This window comes from Hyperoodon ampullatus (assembly GCF_949752795.1).
Source record: "Hyperoodon ampullatus genome assembly, chromosome: 20".
NCBI classification, from domain to species: Eukaryota; Metazoa; Chordata; class Mammalia; order Artiodactyla; family Ziphiidae; genus Hyperoodon; species Hyperoodon ampullatus.
This window is the reverse complement of record NC_136933.1, coordinates 33,087,696-33,112,882: the sequence shown is the minus strand read 5'-3', so window position 1 is coordinate 33,112,882 and position 25,187 is coordinate 33,087,696.

Sequence of the window (25,187 nt, the reverse complement as noted above, 5' to 3'; positions counted from 1 at the left end):
TTGTTTCAGGTATAATTTATTTTTAATTGTTATATAATGTAATATATACCATAGTCAGAAAATGAATGTGTGCCAGTATATTCAACATAAAGAATTGGTGCTTAGTAGGCAGATAATATTTTAATTAGGATTTTGCATTTTTCTTGTGACATTCATGTATAACTAGTATAATAATGGGAAATAATAAATGGAAAGAAAACTTTCCATTATCCATTTTCTTTATTCATTTAAAATACCAAGCTTAGTATATTAAAATGAATTAGAAGAAGTATAATTTTTGCAAATATTTAAATGTCCTTTCTATTGTTTCTTACAAGTAGTCTTTACATTACAGTGTTAATCAGTGATGGATAATTCCCCATTTCATAGGTATTACAACTACCTGTCAATTTTAAGTTGTTACTTGAACAGCTGTATCCTATAAAAGAATTTCCAGCATGAAGATAAGAATTTAAAATAATAATTTTCGGGAATTCCCCGGTGGTCCAGTGGTTAGGACTTAATGCTGTCACTGCCAAAGGCCTGGGTTCAATCCCTGGTTGAGGAACTAAGATCCCACAAGCTGTGTGGCACCATCAAAAAAAATAATAATAATAATAAATAAAATAATTTTCTTAGTAGAACAAAAGCTGAAGTTCAACAAAATAAGTTGTTTTTGAAAATATGTTTGAGAACCTATGTTGTCTTGAAAAATAATGAATTGGAATATTTTCTTATAGGAGTATTAATGATGATTATGCCATTTAAAATAAAAATGAAATCCTGTAACTACAGGATTATAAATCCAGAATATCAGATGGAGGATACAGGTGTCTTGATAGCTCTGAAAATTAATAAAACAAATTTCAAAAAGAAACAAGAAATTGGATGTTTATGGCAGATGGAAGAGTAGGAAGACCCTGAACTCACGTCCTCTCATGGGCACTGAAATTACAGAGCCACTGCTGATGAGGAAGTCCAGGGTATACCAGAAAAGATCTTCTAGATAGAGATATAAAGAAGGTACCACGTCGAGATGGGTAGTAGGGGCAGCGTTGTGATTTAATCAAGACCCATACTCCCAGATGGGTAACCCAACAATGGGAGAATTATTATAATTGCAGAGGTTCTCCCTAAGGACTGAGGATTCTGAGCCCCACATTGGGCTCCCCAGCCTGGGGGTCTTGCACCAAGAAGAAGAGCCTCCAGAATACTTGGCTTTGAAGGCCAGCAGGGCTTACTCTCAGGAGACCCAGAGGGCTGTGGGAAATAGAGAGTCAATTCTTCAGTGCTGCTCACAAAATCTTACACCCTCTGGGACCCGGGGAAGAAGCAGTAATTTGAAAGGAGCCTGGGTCAGACCCACTTACTGATCTTGAAGAGTCTCCCAGAGAGGCAGGAAGCAACTGGAGTTCACCTTGGGGACATAGACACTGGTAGCAGCCATTTTGGGGAGTTACTTCTACCATCATGGACACAGTTGGCTTGCAAGCACCATTTTGGAACCCTCTTTCCAGCTTATTAGCCTCAGGAGCCAGCCCTGCCTCTGCCCAGCAGCCTGTAGGCACCAGAACTGGGAGGCCTCAGGCCAAGCAGCCATCCACACGGGGACACAGCCCCACCCACCCTCAGGCAGGCTGCCTTAGGAGCCCCCGAGCCCCAGCTGTCTCTGGACATGGCGCCACAGACCAGTGCACAGGCACTAGACCTGGGACCCGCCATGGTCCTGTAGCCAGAGACCCTGGGACCTGGCTCCGCCCACCAGTGGATGGCTGCCAGCCACAGAATACCCTGGGCCCAGTCCCATCCACCAGTGAGCTGGCTCTAGCCTCGGGACAGGCCTCGCCCACAAGTGGGCAAGCACTAGCTGCATGGCACCCTGGGCCCCGGCCCTGCCCACTTAGTAGGCAGACCTCAGCCCCAGGACTGCTGCAGGCCTGCAGCCTGCCATGGCAGGAACCAGCCTACCCACCAGCAGGCCAACATCAGCTCTGAGACACCCTCAGCTCCTCACACAGCCACCTGGGATCCTGTCCCACTCACCAGTGGGCTGATACAAGCTTTAGGACACCGTGGACCCTGCCACCAGCTGTGTCAGCAACTGGCACCATCCATCAGCAGTCTAACACCAGCTCTGGGACCCCTAGTCCCTGCAGCCAGAAGCCCCAGGAGCTGGCTCTGCTGCCTGTGGGTAGGCACTAGCCCCAGGACCTGGATTCACCCACTGGTAGCTGGGCACCAGCCGTGGGATCTCCCGGACCGTGACTTTACACACCAGTGGGCAGGCACGGGACCCAGGACCACCACAGCACCACAGCCTGCCTTGTGAGGTCCCAGCCAACACATCAGCAGGCTGGCACCAGATCTGTGATGCCTTGGACTCCTCATCCAACAGCCCCAAGATCCAGCCGCAAGAACCAGCAGGCCATCACCTGCTTTGGGACAGCCTGGGACCTGTAGAGAATTTTGTCAAGAACACTCCTACCCATCAGCAGACCGACACTAAGATCTGGAAAGCACAGCCCTGCAACCACCACCCCCCCACTCCAGTACATAGCTCTGTCCACCGGTGAGCCAGACTAGCAACAGGACCCCCCAAATGCTGCAGCCAGTTTCTTCATGACACAGCCCTGCCAACTAGCAGCCAGTAGCCTCACAAAGGCAGGGCGTGGTAACCAACTGGACGACGGGCCAGCCACACCTGCCAGACAGTCCATAGTAGTCAGCCCACCACAACAGAAGGACACAAACAGCCCACAGAGGAGGCACCCCTAGAGTATATAGCTCTGGTGACCAGAGGTGAGTGCACTGCTGGGACTCATAGGACATCTCCTATAAAAGGCCACTTCTCCAAAGTCGGGAAATGTAACCAACTTATCAGATACATGGAAATAAAAAAAAACATACCAAATGAAAGGACACGGTAAACCACAGAAGAACTAAGTCAAGTGGAGGTAGGCAATCTACCCAATAAAGAGTTCAAGGAAGTGATCATAAAGATGATCAAAGAACTTTGGAAGAAGAGTGGATGAACAAAGTGAGAATTTTAACAGAGTTATAAGACATAAAGAAGAAACAAACAGAATTTAAGAATACAGTAGCTGAAATAAAATACACAATAGAAGGAATCAACAGTAGATTGGATGATACAGAGGAATGGATCAGTGAGGTGAAAGAGTAGTGATAATCACTGAAGATGAACATAAAAAAAGAATAAAAAATATGAAGAAAGGAGGTCAGTTTAAGAGATTTCTTGGAAAACACCAAATGTACTAACATTTGCATTATAGGGATCTCAGAACGAGAAGAGAGAGAAAGAAAGGGGCAAAGAACATATTTGAATACACAATCGATGAAAACTTCACTAACCTGGGAAAGGAAACAGACATTCACGTACAGGAAGCACAGAGAGTCCCAAAGAGGATCGACCCAAAGAGGACCACACCAAGACACGTTGTAATTAAAATGGCAAAAACTGAAGATAAAATATTAAAAGCAGCAAGAGAAAAATGATAAATTTCATACAAGGAAACTCCTATAAGACTATCAGCTGACTTTTCAGCAGAAACTCTGAAGGCCAGAAGGGAGCGGCATGATATATTTAAAGTGATGAAAAAAACTACCACCAAGAATATTTTACCGGGCAAGGCTCTCATTCAGATTTGATGGAGAGATCAAAAGTTTTATAGACAAACAAAAGATAAGAGTTTAGCACCACCAAACCAGCTTTACAAGAAATACTAAAGGAACTTCACTAAGCAAAAAAGAAAAGGCCACAACTAGAAACATGCAAATGATGAAAGGAAAAATCTCATTGGTAAAGGCAGTAAATCAATGACATACAAATCTAGTAGGAAGGTTAAAAGATGAAAGTAGTAAAATCATCTATGCTCACAATAAGTAATTAATTCATACAGAAAACAAAAAGCTGTGAAATATGGCAAAAACAGTAATCATAGGCAGAGGGGAGTAAAATGGAGAATTGTTAAAATGCATTTGAAATTAAGAGATCAGAAATTTAAAATAATTCCATCTATTATGTCTATAGATATGTAGACTTATCTATATACCTATAGGATAGGAATAGTTATATTGCTATATATAAACCACATGGTAAACACAACCCAAAAAGTTATGATAGATACACATGCAAAAAAGAGAAAGAAATCCATATGTAACACTAAGGATTATTATCAAATCACAAGGGTAGAAAAGAAAAGAAGAAGAAGAAAAAAGAACTACAAAACAACCCCCAATTAATAAAATAACAGTAAGTACATACCTATCAATAATTACTTTACATGGACTAAATCCTCTGATCAGAAGACATGGAGTGTTAGAATGGTTACAAAAACAAGACCAACATATGCTGCCTACAAGAGACTCACTTCAGAGCTACAGACACACACAGACTGAATGTTAGGGGATGCAAAAAGGTATTTCATGCAACTGGAAATCAAATGAAAGCTGGGGTAGCAATACATACATCAGACAAAATAGACTTTAAAGACTGTTATAGGAGACAAAGGACGTTACATAATGCTGAAGGGATTAATTCAAGAAGATATAATAATTGTAAATATATATGCAGCCAACATAGGAGCACCTAAATACGTAAAGCAAATATTAACTGACGTAAAAGGAGAAATTGACAGTAACATAATAATAGTAGGGGATTTTAGTACCTCACTTACATCAATGGACAGATCATTCAGACAGAAAATCAATAAGGAAACACTGGCATTAAATGACACATTAGACCAAATGTACTTTATAGAGATATAATGAGAGCATGCCATACAAAAGCAGCAGAATACACATTCTTCTCAAGTGCACGTGGAACATTCTCCAGGATGTATCACATGCTGGACCACAAAACAATCTTGGTAATTTTAAGAAAACTGAAATCATAAGAAACATTTTTTCCAACTGCAAAACGATGAGACTAGAAATCAACTACAAGAAAATACTGCAAAAAACATGAACATGAGGCTAAATAATATGCTACTGATGAATGGATCACTGAAGAAAATGAAGAAGAAATCAAAAAATACCTGGAGGTAAATGAAAATGAAAACATAATGATCCAAAATCTATGGGATGCAGCAATAGCAGTTCTAAAAGGGATGTTTATAGTGATATAAGTCTACCTGAAGAAAGAAGAAAAATCTCAAACAACCTAATCTTACACCTAAAGGAACTAGGAAAAGAACAAACAAAGCCCAAAGTTAGTAGAACAAAAGAAATCATAAAGATCAAATCAGAAATAAATGAAATAGAGATTAAAGAAAACAATAGAAAAGATCAATGAAACTGAGAGCTGGTTCTTTAAAAAGATAAGCAAACTTGATAACTCTTTAGCCTGACTTGTCAAGAAAAAAAGGAGTGGGCCCAAATGGATAAAATCAGAAATGAAAAAGAAGTTACAGCTTACACCACAGAAATACAGTGGATTATAAAATATTACTAAGAACAACTATGTACCAATAAAATGATCAACAGGAGAAAAGGACAAATTCCTAAAAATGTACAATTTCTCAAGATTGAACCAGGAAGAAATAGAAAATATGTACAGACCAATTACCAGTAATGAAATTGAATCAGTAATAAAACAAACAAACAAAAACTCCCAACAACAAAAGTCCAGAACCAGAAGGTTTCACAGGTGAATTCTATCAAATATTTAGAAAACAGTTAACACCTATCCTTATAAAACTATTCCAAAAAGAATTGCAGAGGAAGGAATGCTTCTGAACTTATGCTGTGAGGCCAGCCTCATGCTGATACCAAAACCAGGCAAAGATATCACAGAAAAAGAAAATTACAGGTCAGTATCACCAGTGAACATAGATGCAAAAATCTGTAATAAAATATTAGCAAAACAAATCCAACGATACATTAAGAAGATTGTACATCAGGATCAAGTGGAGTTTGTCCCACGGATGCAAGGATTTTCATATCTACAAATAAATCAATGTGATATATCACATTAACAAATTGAAGAATAAAAATCATAAGATTATATGATAATCCCACAGCTAACATCATACTTAATGGTGAAAAGCTGGAAGTATTTGCTCTAAGGTCAGGAGCAAGACAAGAATGCTCACTCTTGCCACTTTTATTCAACATAGTATTGGATGTCCTAGACACAGCATTCAGACAAGATAAAGAAATAAAAGGAATCCAAATTGGAAAGGGAGAAGTAAAACTGTTACTGTTTGCAGATGACATGATAGTATATATTGAAAAATCCTAAAGGTGCACCAAAAAATGTCTAGAGCTCATCAGTGAATATGGTCAAGTTGCAGCGTACAAAATTGTTATAAAGAAATCTGTTCTGGGCTTCCCTGTTGGTGCAGTGGTTGAGAGTCCACCTGCTGATGCAGGGGACGTGGGTTTGTGCCCCGATCTGGGAAGATCCCACATGCCGCGGAGCGACTGGGCCCGTGAGCCATGGCCGCTGAGCCTGCGCATCCGGAGCCTGTGCTCTGCAACGAGAGAAGCCACAGCAGTGAGAGGCCCGCGTACCGCAAAAAAAAAAAAAAAGAAAGAAAGAAAGAAAGAAATCTGTTGTATTCCTATATCCTAGCAATGAACTATCAGAAAAAGAAATTAATAAAATAATCCCATTTACAGTCACATGAAAAAGAATAAAATACCTAGAAATAAATTTAGCTAAGGACGTAAAAGACCTATACTTGGAAAACTATAAAACACTGATAAAAGAAATTGAAGGCTACACAAACAAGTGGAAAGCTATACTGTGTTCATGGATTGGAAGAATTAATACTGTTAAAATGATCATACTACTCAAGGGAGTCTACAGATTCAATGAAATCCTATCAAAATACCGATGGTATTTTTCACAGAACTACAGCAAATAGTTAACAAATTTGCATGGAAACACAAAATGCCCCCAATAGCCAAAACAATCCTGAATAAGAAGAACAGAGCTGAAAGTATCACACTTACTGACTTCAGACTATGCTACAAAGGTACAGTAATCAAAAGAGTATGATAATGATACAAAAATAGACTAATTGATCAGTGGAACGGAGAACCCAGAAATAAACCCACATGCTTATGGTTAATTAATCTACAACAAATTAGGCATGGATATACAATTGGGAAAAGACAGTTTCTTCAATAAGTGGTGCTGGGAAAACTAGACAACCACATGTAAAAGAATGAAATTAGAACACTTTCTCACACCAGATAAAAAAATATATAAACTCAAAATGGTTAAAAGACCTAAATGAAAGACTGGAAAACATAAATCTCCTAGGAGAAAACATAAGTAGAACACTCTTTGACATAAATAGTAGCAGTATTTTTTTGGATCTGTTGCCTAAGGCAAAGGAAGCAAAAGCAAAAATAAACAAATAGGACCTAATTAAACTTTAAAGCTTTTACACAGCAGTGGAAACCACTGACTAAATGAAAAGACAACCTATTGAATGGGAGAAAATATTTGCAAATGATATGACTGATAAGGGGTTAATATCCAAAATATATAAAATCTTGTACTACTCAATATATTGAAAGAAAGAACAACTCAATTGAAAAATGAGCAGAAGACCTGAATAGACATTTTTCCAAAGAAGATATACAGATGACCAACAGGCACATGAAAAGATGGTCAGCATAATTAATCATCAGAGAAATGCAAATGAAAACCACAGTGAGCTATCTCCTCACGCCTGTCAGAATGGCCACCACAAATAGCAATTGATGGTGAGGATGTGGAGAAAAGGGAACCTTCATACACTGTTGGTGGGAATGTAAATTGGTGTAACCACTGTGGAAACAGTGTGAAGGTTCCTGAAAAACTAAGAATAGAACTGCCAAATGATCCAGTAATTCATTCCTGGGTATATATTCAAAGAAAATGAAAACACTATATTTGAAAATATACATGCACCCCAATGTTCATAGCAATATTATTTATAATAGCCAAGATATGGAAATAGGCTAAGTGTCCATCAACAGATGGACGTTCAACCGTAAAGAATAATGAAATTTTGCCATTTGCAGTAACATGGATGGACCTGGTGGGTAGTATGCTTAGTGAAATAAGTCAGACAGAGAAGGACAAACACTGTATGTTATCATTTATATGTGGAACCTAAAACATAAAAGAAAGGAATGAATATTACTAAACAAAAAGAGACTCACAGATGTACAGAACAAACTAGTGATTCCCAGTGGGGAGAGGGAATGGGGTAGGAGCAGCCTATGGGTAGGGGATTAAGAGGTACAAACTACCATGTACAAAGCTACAAGGATATATTGTACAGGACTGGGAGTATAGTTTATATTTTATAATAATTTTAATTGAAATATAATGTATAATTTTTTTTTTTTTTTTTTTTTTTTTGCGGTATGCGGGCCTCTCACTGCTGCGGTCTCTCCCATTGCGGAGCACAGGCTCCGGACGCGCAGGCCCAGCGGCCATGGCTCACAGGCCCAGGCGCTCCGCGGCATGTGGGATCCTCCCAGACCGGGGCATGAACCCGCGTCCCCTGCATCAGCAGGCGGACTCTCAACCACTGCGCCACCAGGGAAGCCCAAAAATTTTGAGTCACTCTGTTGTACACCTGAAACTAATGTATTATGTCACTATACCTCAACAACAACAAAAAAGCAATAATACACTGGAAAGAATCTTACCAATCACACACACACACACACACACACCACAAGGTCTCATATGAGTGTGTCTGCACAATGGGTATCAACTTGAACCCTGTGTGGAAAAAAACTTAAAAATCCAAATTCCTTGTGTGTCGGCTATACTCAGTAAACTAGTTAGTGTTGAGTTATCTAAGAACTATTAGTTTTTAAACTTCCCACATATCAACTTCCATGTGCTTTTACTTTAGATAAATTTTAATTTAGATAATTTTTTCATGAAAATACATTATTTTTAATGAATAGAAATATATCCACAGAGTGTATCATAACTTTTTATTATGAAGCATGAGGCTTGCTTTATTTTGTATCACCATGTATTTATTTATATATTCATGTACATGGGCATTATTCTGTGTGTATATTATACATATATATAAAGGGATTACATATAAAATGCCCAAAGTATATGGAGTTTAAAGTCTGTCATTACTTAGGATTGTAGAACATGTCAATAGATTTGACATAGTTGTGCGCATTTTGATGATTTTGTTTATAGAATTGCATATAACTAGCAAGAAGACCCGTGTCTCATTTTGTTTACCTTACTTTTCATGTAACCATAAAAATTCCCCACATACTTCTTTTTAATACGTTTTTAGATTTATTATTTTTAGCACAACTCATGTATCTTAAAAGAAAAGTTATGATTAATCCGTGTACAGTTTAGCAGTCTGCAAATCCTTCATAATTTAATACCGAGATCCTTTAATGTTTATCTAGAATGTTTCTTTATTGTATTAGTAACATATTAGTTATTTGCAGTTCAGACAAGTGGAAAATTGCTTTCCATAGTATCTTTTGTAAATATGTTTTCAGTTTTCTTCTTATAGGTTGCTAAGCTAGCAGTGAAACACATTTTCTGTTTGATACAATGCACTAATTTTCATGTCAACATAATACACTTGTTCTAAAGTATAATTTCTTAAAATGATAGTGTTTTTTATTAATAATTAAGGTAAATGGTAATTTCTCATACTGCTTTATTTCCCAAGAGATATAAATGTTTTGTGATTGTAGTTTCAATAAGAAGTGTTAAACTGTGGCAGTTCCTTATACTTATAAATTCAAGAATAGAACAGAAACTCAAATTATCAGGTGTGGAATATAAGGTAATTGCTGTTACCTATTCTTGCCTAACATGAAAGTCACAGTGCAGAATAATGAAGAATATGTTTACTGTTTACATTTGCTGTTCTTTGATAATGTAAGATGTCTTATATAAACAGCATTCATACCAAATTATAAACCAATAATTAAAGTTTTCCAAGTCAAATGTTTTTATGTTGATTAAAATATCAGAAAAATTCTGCTCATACAGTTGAATTTACAGACTTCAGTTTTTAAAAGAAAGAAACCTAATCCAAAGTGTATAGGTATATTTGGGCAATCCTAAACTAAATTGAGCTTCACTAAATGAAGTTCTGGAAATGATCAGTTCTTATGAGAAACAGAAAGGCCCCATATACAGAGAAAATCAATTTGCTATGCATATTACTTCATTCGAAGCCCACGATACTGCCTTTAAGTTTCCTAGAAAATTGATGGGGCCAAATGTTTTAGCAGTTTCGTTGATACTGCTGTTTTTTAGCTATCCCAAAGAATTTACTGATTGGCAAAGACATATGGAAATGTTGTATCAGTTGATATACCCAGAATTAATTTTTATCGTAGCTTTTCAGTTTTTCAAATATTAATTTTAAAGAATAATGGCTTGTTTAATTTTTCTAAAAACCCAAATGTCTATTTTTCATTTTAATTTGTTTATTGAAACTTTTGTTATTAAAAGAAAAAAGCATCTGAAGAGAATTAAGTCAGTATTGTTTTTGTGGGTGAATAGAAGAAAATTGTGTAAGATTTTAATTGGGCCCAGTTAATGAAGGGCTGGGGTTCTTTTTTTTTTTTTTTTTTTTTTTGCGGTATGCGGGCCTCTCACTGTTGTGGCTCCGGACGCGCAGGCTCAGCGGCCGTGGCTCACGGGCCCAGCCTCTCCGTGGCATGTGGGATCTTCCCGGACCAGGGCACGAACCCATGTCCCCTGCATTGGCAGGCGGACTCTCAACCACTGCGCCACCAGGGAAGCCCAGGGCTGGGGTTCTTAGTTACAATTCTCAAATGACATAGGTGTGCCTATGCATAAAGTTTTGTAAAAATTTAACTTTGTAGCTTCTATTTGTGCAGCATGATAAAAGTTCAGGAGATGGTTGGTGCCGACGGTTGCACTACAGTGTGCATATGCTTAATGCAGTGGACTGGTGTGCTTAGAAATATCTAAAATAGGAATGTTAAGTTATGTATATATATATTTTCACTGTTAAAAAATAAAGCTTAGTATTTGAAAAGTAAGCTCTTATTGAATAGTGCCATTCACATGGCATATTGCAGATGCCTGTCTATGATAAATTTGCCTTGTTTATCATCTAGCATGTACTTTATCACTTTATGTATATCATTCTAAAAAAGTTCAATTAGCTGGTAAAATTATTTCAAATTTTGTAAGAAAATAACTTATGAATCTATTTGTAATCTTTAAATATGTTTTCATTTGGATCTTCAAATGTAACATCTTCCCTCGTTATCATCTTTTGGAATTCCAGTTGCATCATTTTTCTTTTCCTCTGGCTTTCTTATTTATTCACATCAGGTACTAATTTCTCTGTCTTTCCTATTCTCTCTGTTCTACAGAGGCACTCAAGCTCTTTCCTCTGCCCCCAGGCTTCTCTCTTCCTTTCTTTGCCTTATGTTCTGCCTGTTTATCTCCCAGGACACCATTTCCCTCTGGCAGTTAAGCACTTCAACTGTTAGAGTTTGGATTTTCTTTGTCCTAGTTTGCTTTAACTCTATCCATCCCATTCCTGCTAAAATATGATATTGCTCTTGGTCATTGTTTTCATTGTTAGAAGTGATTCTCTTCTCTGATAATCTTTGTTTTTTCAGTTGATGGGAAAATCAGACCAGCTCAGAGCATATTTTTGAACTCAAAGAAAGATGCCAGGCAGTAAACTTCTTTTTGGACTCATCTCCCTACTTCTCTTTGATTTTATTGGATCTTTTGATTTTTTGGTGATGGCCCACCTTGATTGGACTATACTGACTGTACCCTTGGGGGACACATTCCCTTCTCCTCTTTCCTCTCCTTTTAATACTTAATGAAATCTTGTTTATCCCTCTGTAGCAGAAAAACCGTGTTAATTAAGATAGGCAACAGACTCAGTCACCTTGGGGTCAAATTCTGGTTCTAATATACTCTGATTAAGTGAACTTGAAGAAATTCATCTCTCAGTGTCTCAGTCCTTAGTTCAGTTCTCCATTAAATGGTCATAATAATGTTCAGATCAGTATTTTAAGGATTAAATCACATACTCAGCTAGAATCCTTAGAAGTGGGCCTTGTTTTAGTCTGTTCTGGCTTCTGTAAAAATGCCATAGACTGGGTGGCTTTAAAGAAGAGATACTTATTTCTCACAGTTATAGAGGCTGGAAATCCAAGACTAAGCCACTGGTCGATTTGGTGTCTAGTGAGAGCTTACTTCCTGGCTTGTGGTTGGTCCTCTTGTAGTGTATTCACACGGCAGAGGACCATGTGAGGGAGCTCTCTTAGGTCTCATTTACAAGGTCACAAATCCATTCAAGTAGGCTTCATCCTCACCATCTAATCACCTCCCAAAGGCCCCACCTCCAGATACCATCACATTGGAGTTTAGCTTTCAACATGGGAATTTTTGGAAGGCACAAACATTCCATCTATAGCAGACCTGAAAGAATAAATAATCAATAAGCATTTATTTTTATCATTCTTATTGTTATTATTGGTTATTATTTTATGCTGAAGCAGAATTTCTAAAAAGGTAACTTACAATTAAAATTAAAATTAAAGGTAACTTACAATTAAAATTAAAAACTTACAATTAAAATATTTAACTTACAATTAAAATATAGGTGATTCAAGCATTTTAAATAGTATATTTTCTTTGTTACATTTGTTCATTGCATATAAGACCCCATAAGTTGTAAATAATCTAAAATTTTTTAAACTATATATTTTAATTATATCCATAATTTTAAAACAAAGTTATGTACATTGGCCATGAAAAATATTTAAAATGTATCAAAAACTAAAAATTACTGCAAAAATAGTCACAAAATTTGTTTTTTAGTAAAAGCTAAAACTTTTAACTCCAGGTTCTAGAGTATTTGTCACTTTTGCTAGACATACAACTTTTTAGATATAATAACATTATGTATAAAATAATTAACCAGGGTCTATTGATGAACCCTTAAGAGTGTGAGCACCTTGTTGTGTTTTTCAGCTGCATGGTTACCATTTATTCTTGATAACATCACTACCACCCCAGACATCTCTGGAGAACTGATTTACCATGTGCACCGGTTAGAAGATTCTGGTTGTGCTGCTGGGAAACAGAAATTGGAATTGGAAATGGAATTGCTCCAAATTTGAGCAACCGATCAGATTCTCTTTCCTAGATTTTCAAACCTGAGCTGAAGCACACCTGAGCTGCCACCGAGCTGGAGTTAATGCAGTGAACATAATGAAACTTTATGAGCTCTGTATGCTGATAAACATAGTTACCTTTTATTTTAAATAAGCTTTTATTATGGGAAAGTACACAAATTATAATTTTTCAGTTGTGTGTATTTCATGATATGAACACACCTATGTCATTCACATCAAGAAATACAGCTTCTTACTGTGGGATCACCTACTCTTCCCAGGTTACTCCAAACTGTCCTCCATGTTCCAGTGAAGGTCCCACTGATGGATTAAATAATTTGCCCACATTCACTAAATCAGAACATATTAGAATCAGGATTTGGCCCCAATGGGGCCTGACTCTGATGCTATTTCTGCTAACTAGTATGGGTGCTGTGTCACCATTAGTTAGTGAGAAAAACCAACAGTTTTTCAGTTAAATCTCTGACATTAAAATAAGATCTTTATTTCTGAATTTGTTCTATTTAGATTAAGGTGTTGATCATCTATAGCAAATGCTACAGATCTATTTTTAAACACTTTAGTTAAGAATATTAGAACAGTATTTTAAAGGGAATAAGCAAGAGTTAAGTGTAAATAGGAAAGGTATGAGAAGGAAGAACATGGTTCCAGTGGTACAGCCAGTGTGGGCAAGTTGAGGGAGGACATCACAGTGCAGTAGGTCCAATAAAGCTCAGGATGTAATGGCAGAAGATGTGTATCTTCAGCTTCACTAAACACTGTCAAAGAGTTTTCCAAATTTACACTCCCATCAGCCATGTCTAATAGTTTAAGTTACTTCATGTCCTTACCTAAAATTGGTGTTTTATGTCCTAATTTTTTTTAAAATTTCCCCATTTAGGTATGTTAGTTAATTGTTTTCCTTCACATTTTACTGATGACTAGGGTGTGCATCTTCATATGTCTTGGGATTTACAAAGTCTTTTATGTGAAGTACTTCTTCCAGTGTCTCCCCATACTTTTTGTACCACATTTGTCTACTTAATAGTTATTTGAGGTTTACATATTCTGGATACAAGTCCCTTGCTAGTTATATGAATTATAAAAAATTCTGTTTCTTTGTGGATTGTTTTTGATGAAAACAGTTTTCTAATTTTAACATAATTGAATTTATCAATCTTTAGTGCCCTTTATGTCCAGTTGTTTACCTTTGCAAAGGCATGAACAAATGTTCTATATTTCAAAACCTTTATGTATATTTACTATTTACATTGATATCTGTGATCAAAGTTATTTTGGGAAATACATGAAGGTAGGCTTCACATTTAGTTTCATTGTGTTTTGTTTTCCCAATATGTCTGATCAGTTGACTCAGCAATAATTATTGAAATGTCTGATCTTTTCCATGTGTCCTGTGGTACTACCTTCATTATAAATCAATAATCCATGCATGTGTGGTTCTACTTGGGGGCTCTCTATTCAATTCCAGTGGTTTATTTGTTTACCTTTACACTATTGTCACACAATCATAATTAGTGATCTTTCTAATAAGTTTAGATTTCTGGAAGTCAGAGTTCTCCATATTGGTCTTTCAAGATACTTTTAGCTCTTCTTAACACTTTTCGTAAATAATCTTGTTAATTTCCATATAAACAAATGTGCTGAGGTGTTCATCAGGATTTCATAGTATCCAAAGAACAACATGGATAAAATTGTGTCCTTTGCAAAATTGGTTCTTTAAACAGTGAACGTGGTATGGCCTTCCATTTACTTGAGTATTTAATTCTATTCTGTTATTTTTACTATTTTCAGTATAGAGGTTTTGTAAGGCTTTTATCTGAGTTATTCCTATTATGTGGTGGTTTTTATGCTATTAAAAATAGTAGTTATATTTTTCTTTATTAACTTGTTGGTATTGAGAAATAAAATTGATTCTTGTACATTTACTTGTATCCAGTAAGTTAGCTAAATTTATTTATAAATTCTAATAGTTTACCTGTATGTTAAAAAAAATAATCTGTATTTTACATTTATATCTGTTATAAAGAATACCATTTTATTTATTTCTATTTAATATTTATTTTTACTTATTACACTGGCTGAGGCCTTCATTATAATGTTAAATACAAGAATACACACAGTAATAGTAGACATAAATGTGTCATTTCTGATTTCAGAAAGAAAGCTTTCAAATTTTGTCATTTAATCTGATGTTTACTCTAGGATTTTTGGTGTTCCCTTTAATAGAGAAGTTTTCTTTTGTTGGGTGGGTAAGAAATTTTATGAAATAACATGTTGGATTTTATGAAATGGGTTTTTTATGCCTCTATTTTATACTCATTTTCTCTGTTGGTATTTGCCTCTATTTTGCTGTTTTTTTTACTTCTGTTAATATGGCATATTACAAATTGGTGTATGACTATGAATCCATTATGAATTTTTGGAGTAATCCCATCTTGGTTATGATATCATTGTTTTTGTCACTGCTTTGATGTTTTATATTGGGAGTCATCCTATTATTTGTTTAGAATTTTTTTACATCTCTCCCATTTCAGCTATTTTTTGGCATACACATATTCATATCATTCTCATTATCCTTTTGAAGACTATACATTTATAATAATGCTCTGTTTTTTCAATCCTGGCATTGGTAAATTATTTGTTCTATGCTTTTTTCTTTGGGAGAAGATGTGGTGTTTGTTTGTTTTGGATTTTATTGATCTGTACTTTCAGTGTTTTATGATTACTTATTAGTCTTTTCAAAAACTAACTTTTGATTTATTATCTCTAGTATATACTTTTCTATTTTATTATTTATCTATTATTTTCTTTAAAATTATCTTTTATTTTAACTTTGAGCAAAACACTTGGATCATTTTCAGCCGTTCATCTTTTTAATATAAACACTAATGTCTATAAATTTTCTCCTACACAAAACTTTAAGTGAATTTCACAACTATATACTTTTCATGTTTCAGTTCAATACATGTCATAACTTCCTTGTGATTTCTTCTTTGAGACATGTATTATGTTTAAATTAATTGCTAATTATCAAATGTTTAGGGGATTCTTTTAGGGTTTTTTTTGTACTTAATTTCTGGCTTAACTTTACAATGGTAAAATAACATATTCATTATTATTTCAATTCAGTGTTATCAAAACTTGCTTTATGTTCTGCTGTACAGCATACAATTCTATTTTTTTTTTTTTTTTTTTTTTTTTTGCGGTACGCGGGCCTCCCACCGCTGCGGCCTCTCCCGTTGCGGAGCACAGGCTCCGGACGCGCAGTCTCAGCAGCCATGGCTCACGGGCCCAGCCGCTCCGCGGCACGTGGGATCCTCCCAGACCGGGGCACGAACCCGTGTCCCCTGCATCGGCAGGCGGACTCTCAACCACTGCGCCACCAGGGAAGCCCTACAATTCTATTTTTATAGAATTAACTGGTACTAGTGCTTTTATTTATATTTATATGGATTTTGTTTGTTTTCAGATGAGCACTGGCAATTTCTTTTCATTTTTTATTCAAATCTGTCTGTTTAGATCATTCTTCTCTTCTGGGACAAATATGGTTTCTTCGTTTCCAAATATTTTGCAAATATATTTGTAAGACTTTTCTTATATTTGTTATAACCTACTGATATGTTCTATCCAGTATGTATTAATTATCCATTTACTTACCATTTTTCCCCAAAAACAAAACTTTGGTTTTATTTTATAGTTTGATATTTTTCTGTATTCTTATTAATATATATATATATATTTCATTTTCCTTATATCTTATTTCGATTTTTCTTTTTCTCACATTATCTTGAGTCAGATACATGCATAATCTTTTATTATGCTTCACTTTATTACACTCCGCATGTATTGTATATTTTACAAATTAAACGTTTGTGGCAACTTTGCATTGAGAAATCTGTAAGCACCATTTTTCCAATAGCATTTGCTCATTTGTCTCTCTGTTTCACATTTTAGTAATTCTCGCAATATTTCAAACTTTTTTATTATTATTGTATTTGTTATGGTAATCTGGGCTCAGTGATTTTTGATGTTACTACTGTAATTGTTTTGGGGTGCCACTAACCATGCCCATGTAAGATTGCAAACTTAACTGATAAAAGTTGTGAGTGTTCTAACTGCTCCACCGACTGGCCATGCCCCCATCTGTTGCCATTTTCTCAGCCCTCCCTATTTCCTGAGATACAACAATATTGAAATCAGGCAAGAAATAGTCCTACAGTGGCCTCTAAGTTGAAGCCTTTGCTCATTTGTCATTTTGAAAATTCTAGTGCCCTTAAGAATTATGCTAAATCTACTCTGCCTGTGCTCTAGAAATGGAACCACAAATCCTGGATAACAGCATATCTACTTACAACATAGCTTACTGAATATTTTAAACCCATTGTTGAGACCTGCTGCTCAGAAAAAGTAGATTCCTTTAAAAATACCAGTGCCCATTGACAATGCACCTTGTAACCTAAGATCTCTGATGGAGTTGTACGATGAGATGAATGTTGTCATGCCTGTTGATACAGCATCCATTCTGCAGCTCATGGATCAAGGAGTAATTTTGACTTTCATGTCTTATTATTTAAGAAATACACTCCTTAAAGCTATAGCTGACATAGATTCCTCTGAGGGAATCTGAGCAGTCACTTGAAAACCTTTTGGAAATGATGGACCATTCTAGATGCCATTAAAATCAATTGTGATTCATGGGAAGCGGTCAAAATATCTACATTAGCAGGAGTTTGGAAGAGGCTGATTCCAATCCTCATGAAGGAGTTTGAGGGGTTCAAGCCTTCAGTGGAGAAGTAACTGTAGATGTGGTGCAAATAGAGAACTAGAATTAGAATAGAATATTTTAATATTCACTGCCTCTTCTTTTAGTGGAAGAGAATTTAGAACATCTATCTTCACTGAATATCTTCTATTAACATTCTATTTAGTTATAGCAATAAATGGGCTTAGGAATATATATCACAGAAGAAGAATATTTCTCTCTTTTATTCAATATATTCTAATAAAATCATTATATTAAAATGTTTTTGAAAACAAGATTAAAGAGGCAAGTAGAAATTTGTAGGTACTAAAAATGTTTTCATTAATCTTGACTTTTATCCAGGGTGTTGAGTGTTAAACTTCAAAATAAACTCTAATAAGTATGAAAAGATTTGAGGTTGAGAAATCCCCCTCCACCACAAACTTATAATTCTTCATATCTTTCCTTTAATTTTCATTTAAAATTGCACAGTTCAAGTGAATAGAATTTACAAGTGTAAATAGCAAAAGAAAAAAAAGCTCTCAGAACTTTGAACAAATGGAAAAAATTGTGACTTTGTTGAAAAAAAAATCAATAGAACTATAATAAGGAATAAAGCAGTTCTTTCACTAAAGTGACAAATTGTTAAACCATTCATATTTAAGTTTTTCAAATGAAACACAATAACATCTGTTAAAAATGACACCTTTGAAAATTTTTTTAAGCTGGTGTTTTTTTTAATTCCGTTAAGTGATTGACTAATTATTAATCCCCTTAATAATTACAAATTGAATTTTCTTTTTTATTTATATAATAGTCCAAAGGACTTAGAAATTATCCTGAGTGGAAAGGAAATGCCCATTTTTCTTTTTTGTTTTTGCATAAAGAATCAAGTGGAAGTCACATTTTTATTTTCTTTTATCACAGTCCACTGTTAAATAGTTTGACCTGTATAAAGCTTACTTGCAAAGTCCTTTAGCAGTAACTGCCCCAACCATTTTCTCCTGCTGCAGACACCAGCCATTGTCCAGCTTCCTTACCTCTCCGTTTCAGGATTGGCTATGATACATTTACATGTTTCACTTAGCAATCTTAAAGCATAATTGAGTGTCACTTAAGTATATATGTAAGTGATTATTGCTTGTTATTACCCTTCTTCATATCTGGTACTGCATTAATTGAAATCAAAATCTTAGGTGGGGAAAGGGGGAGAAAGCCCCAATATTAGGCTTTTCTGGTACAACCTGCTATTAGAAAAAAATTCCTTTAGGGGGATTAGTCCTCCTCAGCACCCCGAATATAAGCTTCTCCACATAGCCACAGTCTACTTATTTTGGTAAAAGAGAAATCATATTAGAATATGAAGTTAAATTACTTACTTTATTACGTGTTTCAGATGGACATCAAAGGCAGAAATTTTATTTATTGTCTGCACTGTCGAATTCCCATAGCCATAGGTCTGATACATAGAAGGCACTCAGTAGTAATTTATTAAATGAATGAATAACTATAAACCCCTGTTTCTTTAAAAGCTATTGTAATTTTCAATTGTGTAGAGGATAAAAATCAAATACCATGATACGCTGGGGATCTGGAGTTCTCCAGTACCATCCTTAGGCTAAGTGAGGACTCAGAAAAGCTGTTTACTCATAATTATGATTTATTACAATGAAAGGATGCAGATTAAGATCAGCAAAGGGGAAAGGTAAAGGGGGTGAAGTCCAAACTAAATCACAGGGACGTACTTAATTTTCCCAGCTATCATGTGTGACGACGGCACATAAGAAACATTGCCAACCGGGGAAGTTCACTGGAGCCTTGTTCTCCTGGGTTTTATTTGCATCAGTCACATAAGTATGCAGGGGACTCAGCTACTCAGATAACCTCTCACCTCCCAGCAAAAATAGGCATTCACCTTAAATCACAGAGTTAAGATGCATTTATCTGATCAACCTGGTAGAGCATGGCCCAAGGCCTTGGCCCATGGCCCAAGGGATACAAAAATACAGAATCAAGAATCACACAGAATATTCCAGATTCCCAGAGATCATCTGACAGGAGCTGGTCAGGGAAAAAACTTTGTCCTTTCACTTCAAGTGTAGAGTATTAGAGTTTAGCATCCCAGGGCTGCGGAGTTAACCTCTCCCTGCTCACAGGGCATGGCGTATAGATCCTTTTCATAATATTTTACTAAATTCCTTTTCTAGAACCTTCATCTACCACTTCTGCTACTCCATCTCATATCTTCCCATAATCGACTATATTGAATTACTTTTTTTCCCAGGACACATATGTTATTTGATGTTTCCATGTTTTCAACCCTCTGTCAGATTAAGTATCATGACCCTTTATGACCCACTTTGTTCAAATGTTTCAGTGACTGCTAGGTGAATTGTCTGAGATGACATTCTCTAAGTGGCTACATGGCATACAAAGAAACAATCAAGACTTAAAGCTGGGAGTCCTGGATTCAAGTTTATTTTTCACCATTTAGTAACTAGGTGATTTTAAGTTTGTCAGGTAATTAAGGTTACGAAGGGATGATTTTAATGCTTATCTCATGGGAAATTATGAGACTAAACTGATTTACTGACACTGAAAAACATAAGTAAAGATTTGATGGATGGGTTATATATGCATTTGTGTGTATTTTCTGATGTATTGTCAACAAATTAGTTTGACGTAGGATTTTAATATATACAGATATATTAAATCCTTGTTTTTAATATATAACACATTAAATATAAAAATACTATATATGTATATTAAAACCCTTTGTTTAAATCTAATTGTCTGTTCATGTAAACTGCCACAATAGAAGAATTGGCTCTTATTATTTTTAATTGTATATTATGATTAGGAACAATCTGTCTCTGAATCTTTTTACAGTGCTTTTATTATAAGGCAAAGGGTCACTCGGTTGTGGTATTCATATATATGGCTCTTATCTGTTTTATTAAGACCACATAACTTTGAAGTGAAACTAAAATTGAGAACCATATTGTGTGTATAATAGTTTTCCTTTCTTCATCTCTGTGATTGATGCCAAAGCTGAAAACAAAACAAAAACTCCTATGTTATCTTCCCCTGTTAAGCTGTCTACAGGACACAAGCTTAGTTTGCCCTAGTTCCCTTTATTTTTCTGTCCCTGTCCATCAGTCTCTTGAATGAGAGGAAAAATGACATCAAGTGATGAGCGCTTATGAAGGTGGCGAGCTTTCGGGCCACACTCTGCCGACTTGCTTATATCACTTAATAGAGTCACTGTAGTTAAGCATTTCATTGCCCGTGCTATAGCAACAGGTTTCAAAATATGGATAGGCTATTTCTAAGAGACATTACTTTGCTTGACATAAAATTTATGTTTCATAACTCAAGATAGTTACATATCCATCAAAACAGCAGTAATAATGGAAAGTTAACAGAATGATAGCAGTCATCAGCTTTCTATGTTTAAAGCTACTGTCACTACATTTTATCACGGAAAGTGTCTTCCAACAAGACCTAGTTATAGCTTTGTTTGCTGCATGGCCACTCCCTTCTTTACTAAAGTGATGTATATTTATAGCCTTTTATAAGTATTTTGGGGCAGAAAAATAAATCACTTGGTGACAGAGATAGAAGGCATGGTATATTCCCTCGACCTGTCTTTCACCTGAAGCTTATCTTTTATAAAGTTATTAAAAACATTATTACCATTGACCCCTTTAGTGTCCAAAGTGAGTTTTGTGTAAAACTTTCTTTCAGGTTTCTCTTTCATTGTTTCACATAGTTGAAGAAAATATTGAGGTTTAGGTCTGTAAATGCTGTTCTGTCTTTAGCTTCTGTCATAAATATCAAATTGTACATTTGGCTTTACACTTAGTGACACAAAACAATATTCATTCTGTGTCTTGTGACTTCCACTTGTCCACTCCCTATTTCATATTCTCTTTCACATATGAGATGTATTGAACTCTGCCCGCTGCGCTTCAGGTTTCTTGATAGATGGATGGTATTTTAATGAGGCTGAACACTGAAGATGACATTGCTATATTCTAGTTAGTTCAAGACCTATATTACACTTTCTTCAAAATATCTAGCATATCATGTGTCGAATAAATGTTGGTCTAACTCTTAAAAGAATGTAAGAAGCTGAATTATTTTCATTTCATAGTAAAATGTTTTTATTTTATTATGCTCAGAATTTTGGAAGAAGATATTTCCTCGCTCCAAGGAAGAATTTAAATATTTTCAGCTCAATTAATGTGAGTGCTCATTTCAGAGAACAATAGGTTCATTAAGGGAAAGTTCTCAGATTGTTTTTAAAAAAAGGTATTGTTAAAATACCTTCAGGATAATATGAACTGAACAAAACTGCTATATCCTAAGAGGTTTGGGACTCTGTGTGCTGTCATTTTTTATTGAAGCAAATAGCATTAAAATTTTAATTAATTAATTAATTAATTAACTTACTCTTACACCCACATTGCTGTCATTACTAGTTGCCATATTTAATCCCTGGGGATAAAAACATGTTATTAACGTAATAGAAATGCAACCAACAAAATGGTCTGTTTCACTCAGAGTATAAAGCTCATTTCCTAAACATGCCTCAAAAGGGAAACAACAATAAATGGAAATTTTAACTTGCCACATTGCTAGATGGATGGACACATTCTGTCATGGGATTTCTGAAGCTTTCAATAGTGAAATGTTTATTACAAACCCAAATTCATTCAATTGGTTAAATTACTGGCAAGATATCAGGTAGTATAATTCTTCAGGCACATTAAAATATATCTTGGGGGTTAGACTGATATTTACTATTAATGCAACATTTGGGGAATAAAAAGAAAAGCCCAGTTTAAAATATAAAGATGTGCTGCCTTCAGACTATATCTGTACGTACATATGTAGACACATACGTTATCACATATATATTTTGGCATATACTTGTATACATATTTTAAGAAAATAATTAGCAAGCAGAAAATTGTAATATATACATCTACAATGTTTATAATTCTAAATTTGAATTCTGAATTAGATGATTTTGATATGAAAAAATTGTATCTGTGGAATTTAGTTGCTTAATATTTATACATAGTTATGTCTTTTAATGTTCAGATGATCAGTATAATTTGGTTTTAACACAGTCACAATATAGTTTTCTGAAATTTCCCCTTGAATATTATAAATAAACTTTTATATATTTGTGTTACAGATACAATATCAAAATTATTTTTGAAAACAAGATCATGAAAAGGCAGGCTGTTCATCTTAAAATTACTGAAGTGCAGATATATGTTTCATGAGGAAAGGGGTGATCATCCCAAAGTTTTAAATGAATTATGATTGTTTATTAAAACAATATATATTTCAGAATTTAATCTTTATCATACCAAAGTTAGATACTTTTAAATAAGTTCATCAAAGGAAGTCATACATTTTATTACATGATTTGACAGTTTATCAATGAAAGGTTAGTGAACATACTCAATATGGAATAACAACAAATTTAGTCTCTTACATGAAACAACCAAAACTTGGAAAAAAATATATAAAACAGTGTTTTCTTTCAAGACACTGGACATCTGTAAATGAAGGACAGTGGTTCCTGAGAGACAACAACAACAACAAAAATAAAGTGACGTCCTGTGTTTGCCCAGCTTATTGCCTTGAGAGAGTTTTCAGGTGAGGAAGGGGAACCCTGCTGGAGCCCGATGGGCTCCTGGAGTAGAGTAGTTAGCGTTGAGAGAGTCCAGGGAGATCAAGAAGGCTTGAGTTTCTAAGAGCACCAGGGGGGTGAGAACTACACAGAATGGGAACATCATAGTTCTGAAGGGGGTCTCCATTAAGAAGTGAGCAGTTGAGTGATCAGGATATGCCTGTGAGGAAACTATCCAAAGGGGTAAAAATACATTTAAATTGGATCAGAGATAACAGTGCCTACAAACTATGTTTGGAATAGTTTTCTTTTACCCCAACCAGACTGGAAAACATCATGATGCACAGAACATTGGCTCAATAATGGGGAATAATTAACTCTAGACTAAATGGTGTTCTATTAACCTATAACAAATTTAAAAAGTACTAGAGAAAGAATCAAGTGGTCTTGAAGTAACTTACATGAATCCCAACATAAAGTGCAAGAGAAACTGTAGGAATACAAAACCAACCAGTGCCCCAAAAGATAAAATGATAATCCCTAAAATTCAATAAAAAAATGATCAGGCATGGCAAGAAACAGCAAAAATTGTCCCAAGATAAGGAGAAAATTCAATCAAAATAGAGCCAGCCAATATTGAAACAGATGTTAGAATTAAAAGAAAAATATGTTAAAACAGTTATTTTTACTGCATTGTATAGTGCATCAAATATTGTATATTTAAAAAATTGAAACTAGAAAGTGAAAACTACGAAATGTTGAGTGAACACATGGAAGATATAGAGAAGATCAAATTAAAATTCTAAAAATGAAGACTGCAAAATGTGAGGTGTAAAATTCACTGAATGCAGTTAATTATCCATTAGACTTTGCAAAAAATATTATAGTGAAATTAAAAATACAATAATAGAAAATATTCAAAATAATAGAAAATATTCAAAAAGAGAAAATATAAAGATATGAAAAGAGTATATATGCAAGCTATGAGACAACCTCAAACAAAATGTACATGTAATTGTAGTTCCCAAAGGAGAGGAGCATAGACAGGAAAAATATATGTATTTGTAAGAAATAATGAGGGAGAGTTTCTTAATTCGATGAGTTTTACTTGGAAAGAAAATGCTCATAGACATTACTTTTCCATGTAGTTCTAATTTTGTTTTTAAGACTAGTATTTTCAAGGATACCATTACTTAGGTCCCCCTCTATACCTCTTAGGTTATTTTGGGTCCAACACATCCCTAGCCCCTTTTATCGGATTAAATTAAGCAATTCCAATTATGTCAGTTTAACCTCATCCTCTAAGGAGCAACTAAAATCTGCTTTCAGATAACATCAAAGTTAGTTAAATAATTAAATATTATTTAAATTTACCATTAAATTATCATAAAATTGATCATTTGACTTGGAGCTGTGAATTTTTAAATCAAGGCACGTGTATACATATGTCAATATTTTAGTTTAACCAATATTTTAGTTTAACCAATATTTATTGAAAGAATGGTATGAAAGACTTTCAAGGAAAAATTTTTTTAAATACGTTAAAGAATTTGGGTGAAATTGATGAGGGGTTGGGTGGATATCCCATCTTCGATAATAATAATGTTTCTGTAATTGTGTTAATTGCTGATGTAGTGTATGATTGTCTTC